The sequence below is a fragment of the Nesoenas mayeri genome (genome assembly GCF_963082525.1).
Source record: "Nesoenas mayeri genome assembly, chromosome: 16".
In the NCBI taxonomy this organism is placed as follows: Eukaryota; Metazoa; Chordata; class Aves; order Columbiformes; family Columbidae; genus Nesoenas; species Nesoenas mayeri.
This window is the reverse complement of record NC_137562.1, coordinates 16301547-16321817: the sequence shown is the minus strand read 5'-3', so window position 1 is coordinate 16321817 and position 20271 is coordinate 16301547. Positions and strand designations below refer to the sequence as shown.

The 20271-nt window shown below is 44.1% G+C and overlaps 1 protein-coding gene across 3 annotated transcripts in view; it reads left to right on the top strand.

Moving 5' to 3' along the window:
• Positions 1-3815: 3815 nt before the first annotated feature.
• Positions 3816-20271, top strand: part of NCOA3 (nuclear receptor coactivator 3) — a 62438-nt gene continuing 45982 nt past the window's right edge. For all 3 annotated transcript variants that reach the window (XM_080354907.1, XM_080354906.1, XM_080354908.1), the window contains exon 1: positions 3816-3883. The gene's annotated coding sequence lies outside the window, so the exon portion shown is untranslated. The remainder of the gene's footprint in view (positions 3884-20271) is intronic.

Below are 20271 nucleotides of genomic sequence, written 5' to 3'. Positions count from 1 at the left end.
TCATTCATTGACTCTTTATTTTTACTAATTGGCATGGTTTTCCCCCTGAATTCCAGCCAGACCCAGCAGACAGGCAAATGTCTGCATTTCTAGGACTTCAAAGCACTCCGAATCCCCTTTCTCTGTATTTTAACGGTGGGGAAAGGAGTTTCTCAACAGCTTTTGCGCTATTGCCTAGCTGCAGGTGAGGGAGCTCGGCTCAGGCTGCAGAGGAGCATGAGGAGCCACTTCTCACCACATAGACGGGCCGCAGCCCTGGGACTCACGGGGAGAGCAGACCGACCAGCGTGTCGCACAAGCTTTAAGAAAACAGAGCTACCTGGCCGCCACTGGAACCGCGGCGAGCACGACCTCACAGAGGCCGAACCGAATCGAACCGAACTCAACGGGCTCGCTCCGCGAAGACGCTGCGGCTGCAGCCGCTCCAGCGCCTGGAACCGCCTCAGCGCCCCGCCCGCGCCACCAGCCAAGCCCCGCCCACGAGGGCCCGCCCCGCCCACTCGCACATGGGATTGGGTAGAAGACTCGGACCCTCTCTCCCTGCGCAGGTTCCCAGCTGCCCCAAGACACCGCCTTCTCAGAAACCGCTCTTCCAGCCCGCCTCGCGATTAGTTGCCAGGACTGTCAGTCATAAGCACTCTTAAGCTGGATTGGCCGAAACTCGAAAGAGGTGGGCCTATCTAGCCCGCGCTGTTCACGGTGCGTGAGGTGAAGGCAAAACAGGAGCCCGCGGGTGTTAAGCTGCGAGTCGGTCATTCGGAGCCGTGTGGGCGCCGCGCCCTGCCTGGCGATGGGCCTTCTGCTGGGGCTCATGTTGGCGGCACTGCCCGGGGTGAGGGGCCGCGGGCTGCCGAGGCGCGCAGCACCTGGTCCTGCCGTGGGGCAGCCGGCGCCCTCGGCTCCGGAGCGTCCCCGGTGCCGCCGTCCCGCCCGCCTCGGCCTCCCTGCCCAGCAGCTCCGCGTCGCCTTCATCGGCCTTTTCCCTTTTTCCCCTCTAGGGTTTTGTCCCTGTTTTTTGTCTACCCCGAGGCCTAACTCCGTGGCACCCTGGCCGGACACTCTCCCGTCCCCGTGTTCCCAGTGCAGCAAGTTTCGTTTCTTCCGTGCTGCCGCAGTTCCCGTAGTCCCTAGTGCCTTCTCTGCTGGGCTCTTTGCCAGCTCCTGCTCCCGCCGTGCAACCCCCCTCTTACCCTCTTCTGTCAGGCTGCTGCTCTTTTCTTGACCCGCTTGCCGTCATTCCTGCACGTTTCATTCCTAGCACTCTCCCACAAACTCCAACTTTTACTCAGTTCCGGCCTCTTGAATTGTAAAGCTCCTCAGGCCCTCTTGCTTAATGCAGAGTCGTTTTTTACCTGTTTGTTGTGTCTATTTACTTTTTTCTTTAGCTCTCTGTTTGAAAAACTCTAAGTTAATTTCAACTGAAGCAAATACTTAACGTTTTTGATTCGTCTTTTTATTTTTTTTTTTTAATTTTCCTGGTCTAGTTTCTATATTTTTTTTGTGTGAAGCAAAAGTATGTGTTTGTTTATTGTAATTCAATTTAAAATTACAGTGTTGTCAATGGAGCAGCAAAATGAGAAGGCGAGAGCATCACCAAGAATAAGAAAATCAAAACCAGTCTGAGATACAAGTGAGTATCAGAAGGCAACACTTGACAGAAGGCTGTGATGTGAAAAATTGACACTGCAGAGCTATCATTTGGATGTCTTGTTATTTCAATGGCCACTATCAGGTTATTTTTTTATATATATTTTTGTTAATAAACCTATATTTATGACAAGATTCAGTGCTTCCATTGGCCTTTTTTTAACTGAGAAAACATTAGGATCAGATTGGAGTTAATTAGTATGTTAAGTAAGTTCAGCTTAGGGTCAGGTATCTTGTGTACATATTTGGACAAATTTTTAATATTTAGGCTTCTAAAGACAGTTTTAAAAGGAAAATGCACCAGCAGGTGGAGCAAATAGATAAAAACGTTAAATGTTACAGTTCTACAGCTACATTTACTATGATTAGTTTTAAGACAACTACAAAAATTTGGGGAGATCATAATAATTTTTGTAGACCATCACCTATGAATGAAAAATGAAAACACTTTAGAATTGTATCCTTCATTACATGAACTCAGAGCTGACTTTAAAGTGATCTGTTTACAATTGCTATAACAGAATCCAAAGGTTAAAAGGGGAAAGAAAAGATGCACGGTACTTCTACTCTATTTGCACTGGAAGTTCTGTAGCAGTCTTGTGTCTAAGCAATGTAAGTATAATTTGAAGATTAATATTCTATTACAGTCTAAATGGAATAAATTAATAGCACACGGTTTGCCCAAATAAACAAACAAAACCCCAAATGCAGCATAACTAAAGCCCAGTATTTCTGCTGCCTCTCATTAACCTGTTCCTCCCTGCAGACCTCCTTTGGTTTTGCCCTGATAAACGCTCTGTTGTAATTTGTAGTAGAAGAGGATAACTTGCAGAAAAAGATTACCTGGAATGGAAGTGGAATTGTGAAACAGCAGACCTCACAATTTCAGGAAATGCAACAGGACCTATTCTTCTTCAGGTACCCTAACAACATGAACTCTTTCTTTGCTGTGATAATGTGATAGGGAACCTGTCTCTGCCAGTTGGTTACATTTGAGTTTGTAAGTACAGACAGACAGACACAACTGGTAAGTTCTTGTATAGCATAACTTAGGAAAAATCTAAGGTGCAGCTTTTTTTTTCCAGAATGTGATGTATTTGAATTTCTTTCCTCTCTGGATTTTTTTGGTTTGTAGTGCTCATTTCAGAGGTAGCTGGAGGCTCATGTTGTACCAATAACTTGCTCATAGGCGCCCAGCACTACTTTGAAGTATTTTTTTTATTTGGGAATTATTGGAAGGTGTACTTACTTCACTGATCTGTGTATCTTGAATACTAATTATGGCCATGGTCCTGTAATGAGGTCTGTATGAATAGCTTGGCATTTTCATTAATTCACATTTTATAAATTTTCAAAATAAAAATAACATTTTTATGTGGATGCTTTATGAGTACCTAGGACTGATATATAGCATTGTTCCCCACGTACTGTTTTAGTCTGCAAAGGTTTAAACGCTGTTCTCAAACAGTTTATAAGGATAGCACTCGCGCGGGGAGGCGGCGGCGCGGGAAGGTCGCGCCCCGCGCGCGGGGCCGTCGCTCGCGGCTGGGCGGGGTGCGGCCGGCGGGCGGGCCGCTGCGCCGAGGGTGCTTGAAAACCGTCTTTGGTATATACCTGAAGGAGAGAGTGAGTGGAGCCATTTATGTTCAACTTTTGTCCCCACCTGTTTGTGTTATATTAAACACATGCTTCGGTGTTCTGGGTTTATTTTATGTATTGAAATGGAAAAAATGGAGTTTGGTGTAGTGAATATCCCACAACCATCATTTAGCTGGAAGATTCACCTCAGTGTGGTGGCTGGGTGCTGCGTGCAGGGCTAATACCTTCTATTTTAAACCTTTGTGCCCACAAAACGCTCGTTATTCAAAGCGGCCTTGCCGCGGCACCGGGCGCAGCCGCAGCGCTGGGCGCAGCCGGGCCCGCGGCCGCCGGGCCGCGCGGCACCGCTCCCCGCTGCGATTGGGCGGGGGCCGCGGGGGCCGCTGGGAGCGGTGGGGGCGGTGGTCACACCCGGCGGCCCAGGCGGTACCACAAGTGCCGTGATGCTCCGCGCGGGAGGGGCGGGTCCCGTGAGCGCCCGCGCGGGGCGGCACTACAGGTCCCACAGTGCCCCGCGCCGCCCGGCGGCGCCGCTCGGGAGGCTGTTCCTATTTAAATCTGGGCAGGGAGGAAAATGGCGGCGAGAGCCTGAGTGCGGGGAGACGGGGACGTAGCCGAGCTTTGGCTCCTCTCCCAGGTGAGTGGGGTTTGGAGGGAGGGAGTAACGAATGGAGGGAGGAGAGTTCTAGCCTTGTTGCCCTGCTCCTGGCGCCGGGCTGGACTGCGCTGGGGACGGGCGGGCTGCCCCTCGCCGCTGAGGGGGCAGCTCGGGGCTGGCCCTGAGGGGCGGCTCTTGTCTCCCTCTCGCCCCCCTCCCCAGTATGGATGAGCGTCCCTGAGGCGGGAGGAAGGGGAGCGCAGAGGGCTGTGTGTGAGGAGGGATCCCGGGGCGGGGATGAGGGGCTCCCAGGGCGGTGTGTGAACGCCTTTACCTCGTCCTGGCCGCTGTAACTTCAGCGCCGGGCGCAGCTGGAAGGGGCATTTCTGCGGCGGTGGCGGGGACCGGCGCGTGCGGCCGGAGCCTTCCCGCGCGGCGGTGTGATGCGCGCGGAGCGCGGTGAGGCGGGCGGCGGTTCTTCCCGCAGCAGCGGGACCGGGGGCCGCGCGGGGTCTGTGTGGAGCCGCCTGACCCGCTGGTCCTCAGCCTGAGCTCCGGGGCGTGGGGTGAAATCCGTGGGCTGGAATGGCCCCGTCTGCCGTTCATCTGGGTCTGTCTGACACTGAGGTGCTTCCCAAGACCGTGTTATCTGCATTCTCCCTGTGATCCTCCTGTAGTCTCGGTGAGTTTCAGAGGTGACTTCTCTCTGGTAATAAGGAAAGGGATGAGAAATACTGCCAAGAAAAGGTTGATTTCCATCCCTCTTATCCGTTTCAGCATTGTAACTGTGCTGTCAAGGGGTGGAGGTGAGATTTTTTTTTTTTTTTCCTGAGGTCACAAACCACTGTAGTGTTAATGATTCCGGGGTATAAATGGGTATAATATGGTATAATATGGATCGGAACGTTATCTGAGGTTGACATAATTCCCAGAGTCCTCTTTGTTTTGTTTTAAAGTTGCTTCTGTTTGTGGTTTCTGCTCCTACTCTTAAACACAGGTTTTCTTTCACAAGAGCAGCTTTCCCACTTTGTCAGCTCATCCAGGGGACACAGTTTTAAATCAGTCTCTTTTACTGAGGCACTATCTCCTTCCTCTTTAACCTGTTAAGAAAAAAAAAATCTGATTCTGCCTCTAAGTCTTTTATTTAAAAGTTAACAGAAAATGTGTCAAATTCTATCTGGAAAAGCAGGACACAATTGAAGCAAATCTAGAAGCGCAAGAGACAATAATGTCTTGCTATATAATATCTACAATACAGTTAAACCAGACACTTAAAATAAGCTTAAAATCTATGATCACTATTGTAAAAACAAATATTTTCTTGTGAAATATTTCTGACTTATAATGAGCTGCTACACGTGAGACAAAGGTGTGTGTGTGTTCTAAATATTAATACAAGACAGCTTGATAGTGACAAGTAGAAGCTGAGTGAAAGCCCCAGCACAGTAGCTCGGCTTTAGCGGAAGCAGACAAAATCGTGGGTTGTGTGTGGGGTTTTTCATTTTTTGTGTGTGTGTGCGTGTTTTTTTCTTTTTTTTTTTTTTTTTTTTTTTTTTACCTAAACTGTGCATGATAACATGTGGTAATTGTATTTACTGATAGCGGTTTTTTAATGCGCTGTTTAACGGAATGTTTTTCAGAATGTCATTGAACTGCTACTACTACTATTTTTTTTAAATTAATATTAATGGATTTGCTGCTGTGATATGAAGCTGGAAGTTGGGCGATAGAGAAGTGATAGCAGACAGAATAAACCAAATATTCAGCCTGGCTTTAAGCACCTTCCCCAATGACAGTGTGCTTTTTCCAGTCTGCTTTTTAGTATGTGAGTTGAGTGGGTTTTGGATTAGTGTGTTTTTTGGTGGTGGTTTCTTATTCTTTATTTGAAACCTTTGATTTATTGACTTGGAAGTTTGCGTTGTCTGCTTATCAATTTTTTGCATAGTATCGTTGAGACAAAATGCAGACTAGGAAGGAGAAGGAAATCTATTTTACAATAGAACGTTATCTTTTGATCGCGGGCTTTTTTTTCATTAATAATGGATAAGAAATCATGGGCAAAACCTTCAAGATTAATTTCTGTGCTACAGTTGCATAGAAAAGGCTGGTGTGTGTGGGTTTGGGTTTGTTTGTTTGCTAAGAACCCTGAGAAGGAAAGGGTGTCTCGGTTATATATGTCTGCAAAATCAAGCCATTGGTAGCATGTAAAATGATATTGGACACTACAATCTGACACTGGAGGCTGCTTCAACTGCTGCATTTAGATGAGCCTCCCTCGAAGAGGTGGTCTTGAATGACTGTATGATACAGGATATTCGGCGTTATGTTCATGGAACCTTTTTGATTATGAGTATTTAGAAATGTCTTAAATATTCTTCCAACGTGTTTAATACTGAAAAATGGAGGTGAAGGGGAGGAGAGGAAAAGCATTCTTTATGCCAAGCATATGAGAGGGTGGTGAAGAATACCTAAACCTGAATGCTGGGGCAGCATGCCGGTGTGCTTTTTCTCTGGCTTGGTCTATTGAGGTATCTAAATGCAGCATGTTACAGAAGAGGCGGTTGTGAAAGAATCCAACTGCTACTGATTTAAATCTGCAGTGGAATATGTTTCGACTCAGAGTTTAGATGCTGCATTTAGTGTCGTTTGTCTGTCTCAACCGCGACATAAGAGAAAGTGCATCAAATCCTTTTTTACCCCATGTCAATGGGACATATACTTCAGATGGACCCTATTACTTTAATAGTACTTTTAATTGGTGACTTTTTAGTTGACAATAAGTTATCAATAAGCTGATTGTCTTTGAAGTGGAACAAAACAAACTTGACTCCAAACTCAGTATCATGTGGGATTTTTAGTCTTTTGTGTGCAGTGTGTGGAATTATTGTTGGTGAGGTTTTATGCTTTTAGGTATAGATACAGATTTTTCTTTTATGTTGTCTAGGGCCAACCCTATTTCTGACATCATACAAAAGTCAGAAAAAGGCAATTGCTGAAGACAGCATGCTATTTAAATGAGAGGGACAAGGGAGCAAGGGGCCACCGTTGGTTTTACTGCTCATTTTGCCTAGAACCTGGAAGGTCAGGCTTGTTACAGCTGGCGGTGAGCTCAGGGCGCGGGTAAGTTGCCGGCTGCTCAGGCTGGCGCTGCTTGTGCAGTGTGCTAGAGGAACGGACGTCATAAGGTCAGCTCTACAAGTATCTACCTACATTTAAGTATTCCCTGAATTTAGTGTGCTTTGGGGGGCCGGGGGGGTGTAGGTGAGTAGGTGGTTGTGTTTTGGTTTGGTTTTCTTTTTCCTTTTTTTCCCCCATTTTTTTCTTTTTTTTTTTAATTTGCTTGTGCCCACCCCCCGCACTTTGTCGCCTTCACTGTTAAATTTGAGGCTGTTCAGGTCAGGTGTAGTTAAACTGTTTGTCAAACATTCTTTGTTAGGTTATGAATCATTGCCCTATTAGAAATTTTATTTTAAAGGCTTTCTTACTATCAAGTGAAGATTGCAAACATGGGTAGTAGCATGACTTGAAGTCTAAAACCAGCTGCATCTTATGGACAAGGTTGTTCTAGAAATCTGAAAATGCTGTAAAAGTTCTCCAGAAAATGTTGTGATTGTTAGGTCAGGGCAAGCAGTTTTTCATCGAAGTTGTTACTCATGTGGCTAAACCACATAGCAGTTTTGCCCTGATTTATCAGGTGCACCTGAAAGTGGGAGAGGAAGGAGAAGAGAGAGGCTCCAGAACAATCTAACTGCTTTGCTGCCAGCCATAATGACTAGCACCTGTGTTAGCCTTGGCTGAGCATGAGATTGTCTCACAAAGCCTGGGCACTTTACTGTTTCCACACTTCTGTGCGTGTCAAGATGTGTCAGAGCCATGGGATGAGATAACCTAGTATCACGGGTGTACCCAGAAGACCGTTTAGAGGCACATTTTCAAGGTAGGTTTGTATATACAGTTGCATGGAATGTTCTGTATGTGACTTCTGAGTTACGAAGATTTTTTCTTTCCTCCTCCTGTTTTTTCTGCATGGAAGTGAGAAAGTGAGTTGTCTGCCTTGTCAAAGACAACACCGAAGTGGGTTGCATGGCTGAAGATGTAGTTGATATAATGCATTTCTCTTGGGTAGCTGTAGCCTATAACCTTTTTTTTTTCTTTCCCCCCTTGGCAGTGGTAGGAGAGGGACTTGATAGAGCAGAAGTACCTTTTATCTCCCTGATCTAAGCGGCTATTTAATGTATGGATGAAACTTGCTATTTGGGATTGCTTTGTTTACTTACAGTCTCCACAGGGCTGTATGCTTTTCTTGTGAACTTTAGGTGAGGTGGCATAGAAGCAGATAACACTGTGTTTTGCGATTCCAGTAGCTTTCTCTCTGTAAATACAAATGGTAAAAATATTTTGTTTTTCTGGAGTATTTTATCATTAGGCCATGCAAACGTGGTTTTGAATTACACTACAAATATCGAAGAATTAAGAATGGACTGTTTCTTTAAACAAATACAGTTACTTCTTAAATTGTTTCTAATAGAAATCCTTTCTAATGCCGTCTTCAGAGTGGGTTTAACTATAGTTAGAAATACATGCAGAAGAGCAATTAGTGAATGTGGGAAAGGGAAGAAAAAATTATGCTAAGGGAATCCACCTGGACTAGAAAAAAGTAAGCCAAAATCTGTTGTCCAAAGACTATGTGCCAGTTGCCTTTGAAGAAACAACTGGCAGATTAGGTGTTTGCCTGTTGCTTTCAGTCTACTAGTGTAGGCTAAAGCAGATCAGCTTATGTGTTCAAAACAATAGTCAAAGACTTTCTTGAAAGCTTACCCAGTTTGTTTAATGTTAAGCGTTTCTTTTCAGTGCCAGTGTTTGGCTGGGTCGTGTGTGCAACCGAACTGTAATGCAGTACATTATTTTTCCTAAAGCAACTGTACCAAAACTGTTAATTCATTTATTGCGCTCCTTCCAAGTATCTTAGAACACTCATTTATCTTTGTGGTTGCTCACCAGCTAGACAAGACTTCAGTGTCACCGTGCTGTGTCTAGGGAAGCATCTCTCTTCCCGTTACTGAACCAAGTGGCAGGTATAGCTGTGATGATATCATGCGATGCTGTATTAAATTAATGTTTTCTTGGAAGTAAGAGATCACCTTGTTATGATCATAGATGTGCTGAATGTCCTTCCTTCTCTATGCTCATTAACAGGCAATTTTGAACTTTAAAGGATAAATATCTCTTTCTTCCAGTCATACAGTATGCTTTTACAAACAATTTAAATAGTATCAAATGCTTGTTGTCTTTACCTAATGAAGAGGGAATGTAAGAGCTTTAAGGCAAAGGATCTGTCATAATGCTTAAGTGAAACTTTTTGATGTGATTATTAGTGGCTTTTCTTCACGATGAAAGCTTTATGTTAAATATGTTGGCTATATCATAACTTTAACTCAGTGCTTTCAGGTAATGCATTAAATATGAACTGTGCTGTCCCTTCTAGGCTTTCATAATATTAAGTTATGCAAAATCAAGTCCCTGAGGAGGAGTTTGTGGAGGTTTAAAAAACAAACAAACCCTCCCCAATTCTTTTAAAAGCAACATGGAGATTTTAAACTCTTGTTTTTCTAGAGTCCTGATCTTCCATAACTGTTGTGACAAACTTGAGAACTAGTGTGTATATATTTGGGGTTTTTTTTAAGCTATAACTTTGCTGATGGTGTTCCCAGTCTACCAGATGGTGCAGTATTGGAATCTGTTAGCAATGGGCTGCATGGTAAGATCAAGCAGACTTCCCCCCGCCCGCCCCTGCTTTTCTGAACTGCCCAAAGTGAGCAGCTAAATATATATGTACTGGTTCCATGAGGACAATGCAAAGCTGGCTCACTGGCACCAGTTACTGCAAAACTACTGTTGTAGTTCTCTTACGCACTGTTTTGAAGACTCATTATTTAATAAAGACTTGAAAGAACAAGAGCATAATCTTGGGAAGAAATGTGAAAAATAGTTGAAATGTTTCTGATGTTTCACTATGCCAAAGGATGACAAAGCAATGGAAGCTTACAGTAGTGATGTGTGGTGGGTTGTTGGGTTTTTTCCCTTCATTTTGCTCATCTGAAAGCCTCCGAATTGTTGTTTTTCGAAGTCTTAAGCAGGTTTGTTACTGCTCTGAGCTCTAGCTAGAGCACAAGATGTCAAGTGTTGAAGCATAATAAGACTAAGCAGCTATTTTGACCTTGCATTGGCAAATGAGTAGTAAACTCTAAGGATGCTATTTTACTGCTTACTTTATATATAAATGAGTGAAATGTCCTTAACAAGGCTTTTAAAGATACAAGACCTCTGGTATATAGATGAGCTCCTTTCTTGACTTGTATAAGTAGTAGTTTACGTTTTTCTTTTAGACCTCTTATCTTTAAAAGCCTCTTTTAAAATATTGCTGTTGGTCTAGAAATGAACCTTTCTAGCCTGCATGGATTTAATGTTTTGTTGTTAGTTTCCACTGGCCAAATATTGATGAGCTGAGTAATTTACATATAAATAATGGTATGAAGTCAAATCCAACTTCCAGTGCTGATTCAGCATGAAATGTTTGGTTATAAAATCTCTTATAAACAGACTTGCTCAAAGTACATCAGTCAGCTGCTGGTTAACTCTTATGTGAAGGATCCTGGAAATCAAAAATATCTTTCAAATGCTTTCTTAGGTAGCATGAATCTGAGGAAATTATTCTACTGGGAAGTCTCTAACAAAATGCAGCCAAGAGTTGTTATACATGCACACCTAAGAATAGAAAATACAATAATTTGGTTATGTTGCTCTACATACTTCATTTTCTCAGTGTTAGCTTATGTCTAATACCAGAATGCCTTGCCTCTTGGAAACATCCTGAAATCATAGGGCAGGTAACGGAGCAGAGTGGGTTGGCTGCTGTTGCTGCATGTGTTAATGGAAGGGGTGAGCAGAAGGCAGAAGTAAGCAATTTTCTTGTTTTTAAGTGTAACGCATGTTCTCTACAGCAGTAGTTTGAGGAAACTTTTTGTTATTCAGAACAGTCAATCAAGAGGACGGTGTTCTTTCTGCACCACTCTAAAGAGCTAAAACCTAAAGCTAAGGTAGCATTTCCCTGATTTTGCCTAGTGCACTCAGATTGTAATTCTAACACCTCACTGATCGCTGTATGGAGTCTGTTAACATCTTAGTGTTGCTGGTTTTGCCAAATACCCAAGTTGTGTTCATCAGAGTCTGCGGAGGCTCGTGAGTCTCAGGACAAGGCACATTCCTGTGCTGCGTGCTTTTTGCTGCTGGATGCGTCTATGTAGGTAGCACTAATGTAGGCTACTTGGATAAACTTTTCCTAAAACTTTTTAGACAACTGTTGAGAGTGTACACTTAAGTATGTATGCACGCACAATATTGTGGAAGCGCTGTATTGGTTTTTTGGAAGCTTATGGAAGAAGTGGTTCAAAAAGTAATGTGTTCCTCTTAGTCACAATGATGACTTTAAAATGGTTATCTGCTCTTAGCAACTTACATCTTAAGGAAATAATTTAAAACAAAAATTTGCAACTTATGTTTTTTACCAGTGACTTGAATAGACTTTTCAGACCTCTTCCCCTATAATAAATTTTTTCCCCATAAGGGCTGGTCTAAAGAGGTTAGGCAGGAACAGGGAATTGTGGCTCGTGCTGCACTTCCTTTTGTGCTCTGTCCATCTTCTGGGCTGCAATGAACTAAAGCAGACACGGCAGCATGTTTTGCTGTAGCACTCTCGGTTTTATCTTCTATGGAAGCCGTTTTGATGTTCAGAGTGAGGATTTCTGGCTTAATTGATAGATCTCAGCGTATGGCCTACTAGAGTACCACGCTTTAGGTAATGCTTTTAGGTATGCAGGGATTTTTAATCCTTTTAACCAGTACTTATACCAGTTGCTTGGCTCAGTTATAACTATTAAGTACTATAAGAGAGAATCTTTATGTTGTAACTACTTACAAAGGAAGTTTAAAAATATTTGCTCTGAGTCATACTGTGCTGTACTTCTCACTTAAGCATAATTTTATAGTAGACTTTTAAACAAGAAAGCTAAGACAACAAATGGATTCAAGACATTTTAAAGGTGTCTCAGTTGTTTGCATACCAGTTCAATGCCGTGCGCATTGTTCTTGCTTTGTAAGTAACTTGTGTTTTATTTGTAAGTTTTAGTTTCCGGTTAAAACTTCTGAATGGGAAATAACATTTTTAGGCAGTAATTGATAGAATCCTTTCTTAAGCAGTATTTTTAAGTATTTATCTAGCCACAGATAGCTCTGAAGGCAACAAAAGCAAGAGTATTTTATCTGCAAATTGTTCTCTTTATTAAAATGGAACAAAATCAGCACCTCCGTTAACCTAGACTGTCCGTTTGATCTCTCCTTAAGAGGAAGACAGTTCTGATCAGTGAACAGAAAACTGAAAAATGGCTGGATTGGCTTTTGAAGAATTTTCTTTCCTACTTGTGGTTTTCTGTTGACGCCTCTGATCTTCTGGTGACACGTGTTCATAGCCCATAAACAAGACTTACAGAGGTGAGGTGTAGAGCCAGTGCTGGCAAATGCGCCAGACTGGTATTGGCTGCATTAAAGCTCATAAAAAGGTAGAAGGGGTGGTGAGTGGGACCCAGTTAGATGTAAAATAAGTGGAGATTTGAGGAGGCTCAAGGAGAGCCATCACCCGATAGAGAGAGGGTAGCTCGCCTTGCCATCCACTGCATTTTCTGTTCAAACGTGCAGCTACAGGGCAGCTTTATTCTGAACTGTTTCACCTTCTCTTACCTATCTGTCTGTAGCTGGATCTCAAACAATGTCTATCAAGAGATTAATATATAGTATGATAATATTTCAGATTGGCCCAGCAATGGTTTTGGTATATGAGCAAAGTTTTTTCCTTCCTCCTATGTCTTACCACAGCTTTATATCTATGAAACTTTTGCTTAAACTAAAGATTCCGTCTGTGCAGAAGTGTAAGGTGGTTTGAGCTGCACATGTGACCAAGCTTTTTAACAGCCTTTTAAAGCAGTGGAAAGTTCCAGGCTTCACAAAAAAATAAAAAATTGAAGTTCTGGTTTAATAACTGCTTTGCAAGAAGAGAGAAATATGAAAAGGAACCGCAGACATTCTGGATGTCAGCCTTCAGAATTTTCCACTATTTCCTTTAATAACATGCAGGCATGCTTATATTGCTGGAATTTCAGTTAGAAGTCTCATTCTGACAAACTTCAAGTGACTCGATAAGCAAATGCTTCCTGAAAATGAAATGTCAAGAAAAAAGTTCCCACTTGTAAGAATGTGCACAAACCACTTCCATGCTGGATATCAGCTATTGATTCTATTCGTCTTGGCTTCAATTTCTTGTTTTACAGTTTGTGTTAACCATTACTATTACTAGGTGATCACTGTTGGGTGGCAATCCGTCTTTTATTGCTTCCAATACTAATTCTAGACTAACATTTCCAATAAGGACTGTATGTTACAGAACCCCAGGGTGTCAGGGGTTGGAGGGCCCTGGAAAGCTCACCCAGTGCAATCCCCCCATGGAGCAGGAACACCCAGATGAGGTTACACAGGAAGGTGTCCAGGCGGGTTGGAATGTCTGCAGAGAAGGAGACTCCACAGCCCCCTGGGCAGCCTGGGCCAGGCTCCGACACCCTCACCCCAACAAGTTTCTTCTCATATTTAAGTGGAACCTCTTGTATTACAGTTTGAACCCATTGCCCCTTGTCCTGTCCCTGGTTGTCACCCAGCAGAGCCTGGCTCCATCCTCCTGACACTCCCCTTTATACATCTGTAAACATGAATGAGTCCCCCCTCAGTGTCCTCTTGTCCAGCTCCAGAGCCCCAGCTCCCTCAGCCTTTCCTCACACGGGAGATGCTCCACTCCCTGCAGCATCTTGGTGACTGCGCTGGACTCTCTGCAGCAGTTCCCTGTCCTGCTGGAACTGAGGGGCCACAGCTGGACACAAGATTCCAGGTGTGGTCTCCCCAGGGCAGAGCAGAGGGGCAGGAGAACCTCTCTGACCTACTGACCACCCCCTTCTAACCCACCCCAGGTCCCATTGGCTTCCTGGCCACAAGGGCCCAGTGCTGGCTCATGGTCACCCTGCTGTCCCCAGGACCCCCAGGTCCCTTTCCCCTACGCTGCTCTCTAACAGGTCATTCCCCAACTTACACTGGAACCTGGGGCTGTTCCTGCCCAGATTCAAGACTCTACACTTGCCCTTGTTCTATTTCATTACATTTCTCCCCGCCCAGCTCTCAGCCTGTCCAGGTCTCTGATGGCAGCACAGCTTCCAGTGTCACCACTGCTCCCAGCCTGGTGTCACCAGCAAACTTGCTGACAGTCACTCTGTTCTCTCGTCCAAATCACTGATGAATATATTGAACAATCCCGGCCCCAGCACTGCCCCTGAGGCGCTGCACTGCATACAGGCCTCAGCTGGACTCTGCCCATTGACCACGACTCTCTGGCTTCTTCCCTTCAACCAGTTCCCAGTCACCTCACCACCTGCTCATCCAGCCCGCACTCCCTCAGTTCAGCTGTGAGGATGCTGCGGAGACTGTGTCAATGCCTTACTCAAGCCAAGGGAGATCACATCCACCACTCTGCCATCATCCATCCATCTTGTTACGTCCTTCAAGCAGCCTTGCCCATGGGATCTTCCCCAGCAATTGCCTGAAAAGGCCAAAGTTTGTCCTGCTGAAGTCCAGGGTTGCAATTCTGCTTGCTATCCTGCTCCTGCCACACGAGATCCTGAACTCCACCATCTCCTGGTTGCTGCAACCAAGGCAGCCATCAGCCTTTACTGCTTCAACCAGCCCCTCCTTGTTAGTCAGGATGAGGTCCAGCAGAGCACCTCTTCTGGTTGGCTCCTCCACCCTTTGCATCAGAAAGTTCTCGGCAAGGCACTGGAGGAACCTCTTGGACTGTGGCTGCAGCCGAATCCTTCCAACAGACACCAGGGAAGTTAAAATCCCCCACCACACGCAGGGCCTGTGGCTGTGCGGCTGCTCTCAGCTGTCTGCAGAGGCCTCATCAGCTTCCTCACCCTGATCTGGTGGCCTGTAACAGACGCCCACAATAGCATCACCCCTGCCAGCCTGCCCTTTACCTTTCAGCCACAGGCTCTCAGCTCGCTCCTCACCCGGGCCTGGACAACACTCAATACACTGTAGTTGCTCTCACATAAAGAACTGCTCCACCACCTCGCCTGTCTGGCCTGTCTTTCCTGACAAGGCCACCGCCATCCATGGCCACGTTCCAGTCACGTGTGCTGTCCCACCCTATCTCCGTCATTGCCACCAGGTCATCCTCTCCTGCCCTAACACAGGTTTCTGCCTCCTCCTGCTTGTTCCCCGTACTGCACGCGTTGGTGTGCAGGCATTTCAGAGAGCGAGCCGAGCACACCCATTTCCCCCCAGGGGTGTGGAGGCCTCCCTGCCTTCATCAGCTCTGGAGTGCTGCCCCACTGATGCAAGCCCAGCTACCACCCCATCCGCCTTTGAGCGCAGTTTAAAGCTCTGCAAAGGAGCCCTGCTCTACATACTTTTCCCATACAGCCTTTCCCACGTATCACTGTCTGGACTGGTGTCTTGTAAAACCAGCTGTTGTCAAAGAACCCAAAGCCCTGCCTGTAGCACCAGTCTTGTAGCCAGTTGTTTACAGACTGAATTTTTTTCTATTCCCTCCCATATCGTCACCCAAAACTGAGGAAAGGGAAAATCACTTGAGCCCCAGACTCTTTTACCATCCGTCCCAAGGCCTTGAAATCTTTTTTCATTCCCCTCAGCCTGCGGGATGCAGCTTCCTCCCCCCGTCTGGAGATCAGCAGCGGGTAGCAGGCTGTTGGGTGCAGCAGGCTGGGGAGCGTCCCGGTGATGTCCCCGGTCCGGGCTCCAGGCAGACTGCACCCTTCCCTGCGATGAGGGTCAGCTCTGCAGAAGGGAATTGCCTACTACAATCACCCTCCTTTCTTTTGTATCTGAGGTGGTCTTGAGACGTGGGGTCATCTGCCTCTTCCTATGTGACCTCGTAGGTGGTTGCTAAACTAGAAATCTTAATTGTCGTATCTTTGAAATACTGAAGGAAGAAAGACATTAGGAAACATACCCTGTTCTAATCATATTCTTTTATAGACCAGTTAATTTTAAAACCTATTTATAAAATTACTGTAGCTTCAGATACATTGCTGAAAATCAAACTGAAGGGATCTACAAGTTCAACCTCATTTGTCTACCTTGAAGGTCTTTTCTGTTTAAGTTCTTCTTGTTTACCAAAAGACTCCCTGACCTTTCTCTAAGATCTGGAAGACTCTCTAGTTTGCATGCGCCTTGTCTTTCTGTCACTACTGGTATTTATTGTTGACTTATGCTCTTTTGGGTTAGGGCCTAAAGAATCCTTTATATAATAGGTTGAGACGTGTTTTTTGCTGAAATGCTGAGGTGGGAGCTAAGGTGGTATATTGTGCAAGAAGCAAGCAATGTCACAACAAACTGACTTCTTTCCAGTATTAATTGAAAATATAAAACCAGAGCCCTTTAAAGGCATTCCCTGGAATGGGCATGTGGAAATGCTCCCGCAGCTCTCAAGCCAGGTGAGGGCTGTTGTGCTTCCTTTCTGTTATTGCTCGTCCCCTGCTCTGCAGCTGAGGCCATTGCAGTCAGCAAACAGATGTAATTCAAAATTGTCCATTCCCTCTTTCACACCCACAAAAAACCTGAACCCAAACCAAACCTCTCAGACAGCTTGTGGCTGTCAGCTTACTCGTGGTTGCACGCACACCAGTACTAGCGCAGGGGAGCGGGTGGGACTGGAGCGGTCACGGTTGTGTAAAAATATTAACTGGCTGGAGTTCTTGTAAGACTCTGTTCTTGAAACAAGCGCGTTATAGAAGAGACTCAAGTGGTACCTGGGTGTAGGAGACATTCATCACCCTTTGCCTGCCCTGGGACTGTGAGCAGAAGGAGTTGGTGGAGTTACTGATTACATATTATTACTGGTACTTCCTTACCTGTTATATCTGCATTGGAAAACTATTTCACTTGAGGCAATAGGGATTACGTAGGTATATTGAGTGCTGTTCTGAAAACCGATGTTGAGAAATATGCAAACGTTTAATGTGTATTTGTTGCTAGTGTAGCACATATACAGATTTCTGAGCAAAGTAACCTACTGAAAGGGGTGAATGCTGCAATAATTCTATTTTGGGGTGGAATTAATCTATCAAATAGTTACTTTCTGTAGAGACTCAGAAGATCAGGTCTAGGGCTGAAGGATTTTTTTACAGGACTGTAGGATTAGAATATATTAGGTTTTGTTATAAAAACTTTTGATTTTCTTGTTTGTTTCTCCTGTGCTGTTGTAATTAGTGGTCCTTCATAGGTCATAAGAGACTTCACTGTTTCTAGGTTGAGGACAGTGAAGATCTTTAATAGCTGGTGATACATTTCTAATAACCTTGCAGAGTAGATTGACATACTTGGCAGCATCTATAGAATTGGTCTTAATAATCTGTAGTGTCACTTCAGTTCTAGCTTTCACTTCCACAAAATCAAGGTTAATTTTTGTTCGTCTGAACATTTTTTTGGTATTAGACAAAAGCAAAAGGGGAGGACATTACAGAACAAGTTTTGTGTACAACTGTGTCTTATTTTATACCAAGAGTGCCTTTCATGTCTAGGTCTAGATAGTTTCCAGAGTTAACCTGTACACCTAGGCCAAAATAAACAAGTACACGCAAAGCTGAAGACAAATTATTTTACTCTGATAAAAGTATGATTGCTGTAGGAAACTATTGCTAAATAGAAACATATTCAGTGTTTATATGAACACTTGTTCAAAAAGAATCTGTCGGTACCTTACACAGGCTGATGGGACGGAGGTCAGTTGAGAATATAGCCATCTGCAACTTCACAAAGGGACCGAAGAGGGAAGAGTGGCAAGTGACAGTAATTGACAGGATCATCCATCTCAAACACCGCTTTATTGAGCCAAGGTGGCAGTGTTTCCAGGCCTCCCAAAGCAGCACAACCGAACCCTTTTGATTCATAATTGCACTATAACACACCGTTGCCAAAATATTAATAGTTGATGCGGGGGGAGGTAGGACCCTGCTAAATGTCTGCTTAGTATTGCCTGGGAAGCTTTTTCCTGTTTTCTGTCTGCTTTTAGGTTATAGTTATGAATTAGGTTCTAGTTATGGATGCAGGAGCCCCTTGACCAGATTTCAGGACAGAAATTTGATTTGACTGAATTAACTACGGGCCAAACTCTTTAGATTGGAGTGTAGAACAGCCTGTTTTAAAGTGTGTGGCTTCACTTCTAACTGGAGTTAACCCCTGTCTGACACACAGATTCCATCGGTATGGAAGTTCAGCAAATGTTTTCCTTTATGATAAGGGCAAACCCATGAAGTGAAGTGACTTTATCAGAGGCAGAGCAGTCCTAACTTTTATTTCTAATTAGAATATGCAAGTGTTTTACCTATAATAGAATCTCTTGAACATTGACAAATTATGGGACTTATGTGATTGGCCTTTTCTGCTGGTTTGAGTTTAAGAAAAATACAGGTCTTGAAACTGCATTTTAAAGTGAACTTTAATGTCTGACTGCTAAGGTGTTACAATTAACTATCTTAATCTGTTCATTAATCCTTTGTCTTTAAACAGAAATGATTCTACTGAACATTTCTGTTAACTAACATTCTTCAATTCTAGGTGTTTTATTTTAATTGACATTTCAGTAATGATTCACCCTTTTCTTCCTCTTTCACAGCTCAAAAGCACTAGTAGCATGCTATGTAGAGAAAAATCCTCTGGGGCAACACTTCTGTAGCACCAAGTTGGTTTGAAAGCTTATTCAAGGTGATGAGGTTGCATAGGTGAGCCTGAAAATATTCTGGCATGCAAAAATAATCTATTGTGTTTGCATTTTGCATTTGCATTAAGTTGGCCACGGCAGAAAAGACAACAGACTTAGTTATGTGCTGTTGCAGGGTTTCTTCAGCAGACTCATTCCTGGACCAAAGACTGCTCTCTGGAGCAGCACACAGAGTGGCTTTAAGTTTCAGTAGTGCACCATTTCAGGGTGCTTTATTTAACTCTTGCACTGTGTGGATTTGTATTCGTACAGAGTACCCACTGTCTACCTCAGCACAAGGGGTTTTTGCAATATTAATAAAAGCCCAAACCTAGTAATCTTCTCCTTAAACACTGAGACACTCATACAGGGTGGATGGTCTTATTATGGATCTGTTACACCAGATTGGTGGTGTCAGCTGAGGATGTACCACATTTGTGGTGGTGTTACTATGGCAACCGCCTTCTAAGAGCTGTCTCAAGGTCACTCATCAGTTGTAGCCTGGAGTGCTTGCTGCTTAAGCAAAATACACCGAACAATTCAGGAAATGATCCTTCTGCTTTGAGAAAGCAACAATAGGGATGCAAAGCAGTATTTTATTTCTGGGTTGAGGGAGAGGACGTTCTCTTTAATTACTCTGTGTATCCATCCATCAGATATTTGAAGACTCTTAGAATCATCGTGGGGTGGATCTTAGTTGAAAAGTAAATCCTAAGCAATCCAGTTTAAATGATGTGAAAATTATCTTAAAAGCAAAACAAACCCATCCCAAAATAAAACTTGTAGAAGCTGAAGAACTTGAGTAGAACTTGGTGATCAAGCCTAAAGTTTATGGTACAGAAATTACCACCTACGCTGGTGAAAATGTAAACAAAATGGTGAAGACTTATGCAGAGTTGAGAATTCAGAGCTTCTTACACTTAAGGGCTTGTTTTATGAGATATCCAGGTTCATTCTTGCATCTAAATCCTTGTGGGTATAGTTGGACAATGTCAAAGGCACTTAGCCGCATTTTCAGTCTAATGTACAGTGATTCAGAGGGAGGGGTGGAGAAGAGGTTGCTCCTGAAGTTGATCTTATGTCTAACGTTACAAGAGGTTCTGCTGCACTATATGCATACAGTTGAATCCACTGGACTGAAACTTCATTCGAATGACGAAGCGCTGTTTCCTTGGTTTGGATAGTTACCCGCCTAGTAAAAAGCTACCATGTTTTATGTGGCTTGTTGGTTGGTTTTCCTTTTGGGATTTAAACTTGCTTTTCCTCTTGCATCACCTCACAGACTAAGCTAGTAGGATGCTAGCAACAAAAGCAGCCGTTAGAGACAGCAGTTGATATTACGGCTGGCTATGTCTCAGACCTCCTCTACAAAGTGGTGAGCTTTTGTTTCGAGAATCAAATGTATTCTGAAGGCAATTTAATCCCTCCTTTTGCTTTTTAGGCTGAACGGATTGGATTCTTCCAGCTACCTCTCAAAAACACGTATTAGCTGGTCTCACCCCACACCTGTTGTTTTTTAAATTCTGATTAGTTTATATGTTTGGGGAATATTGTT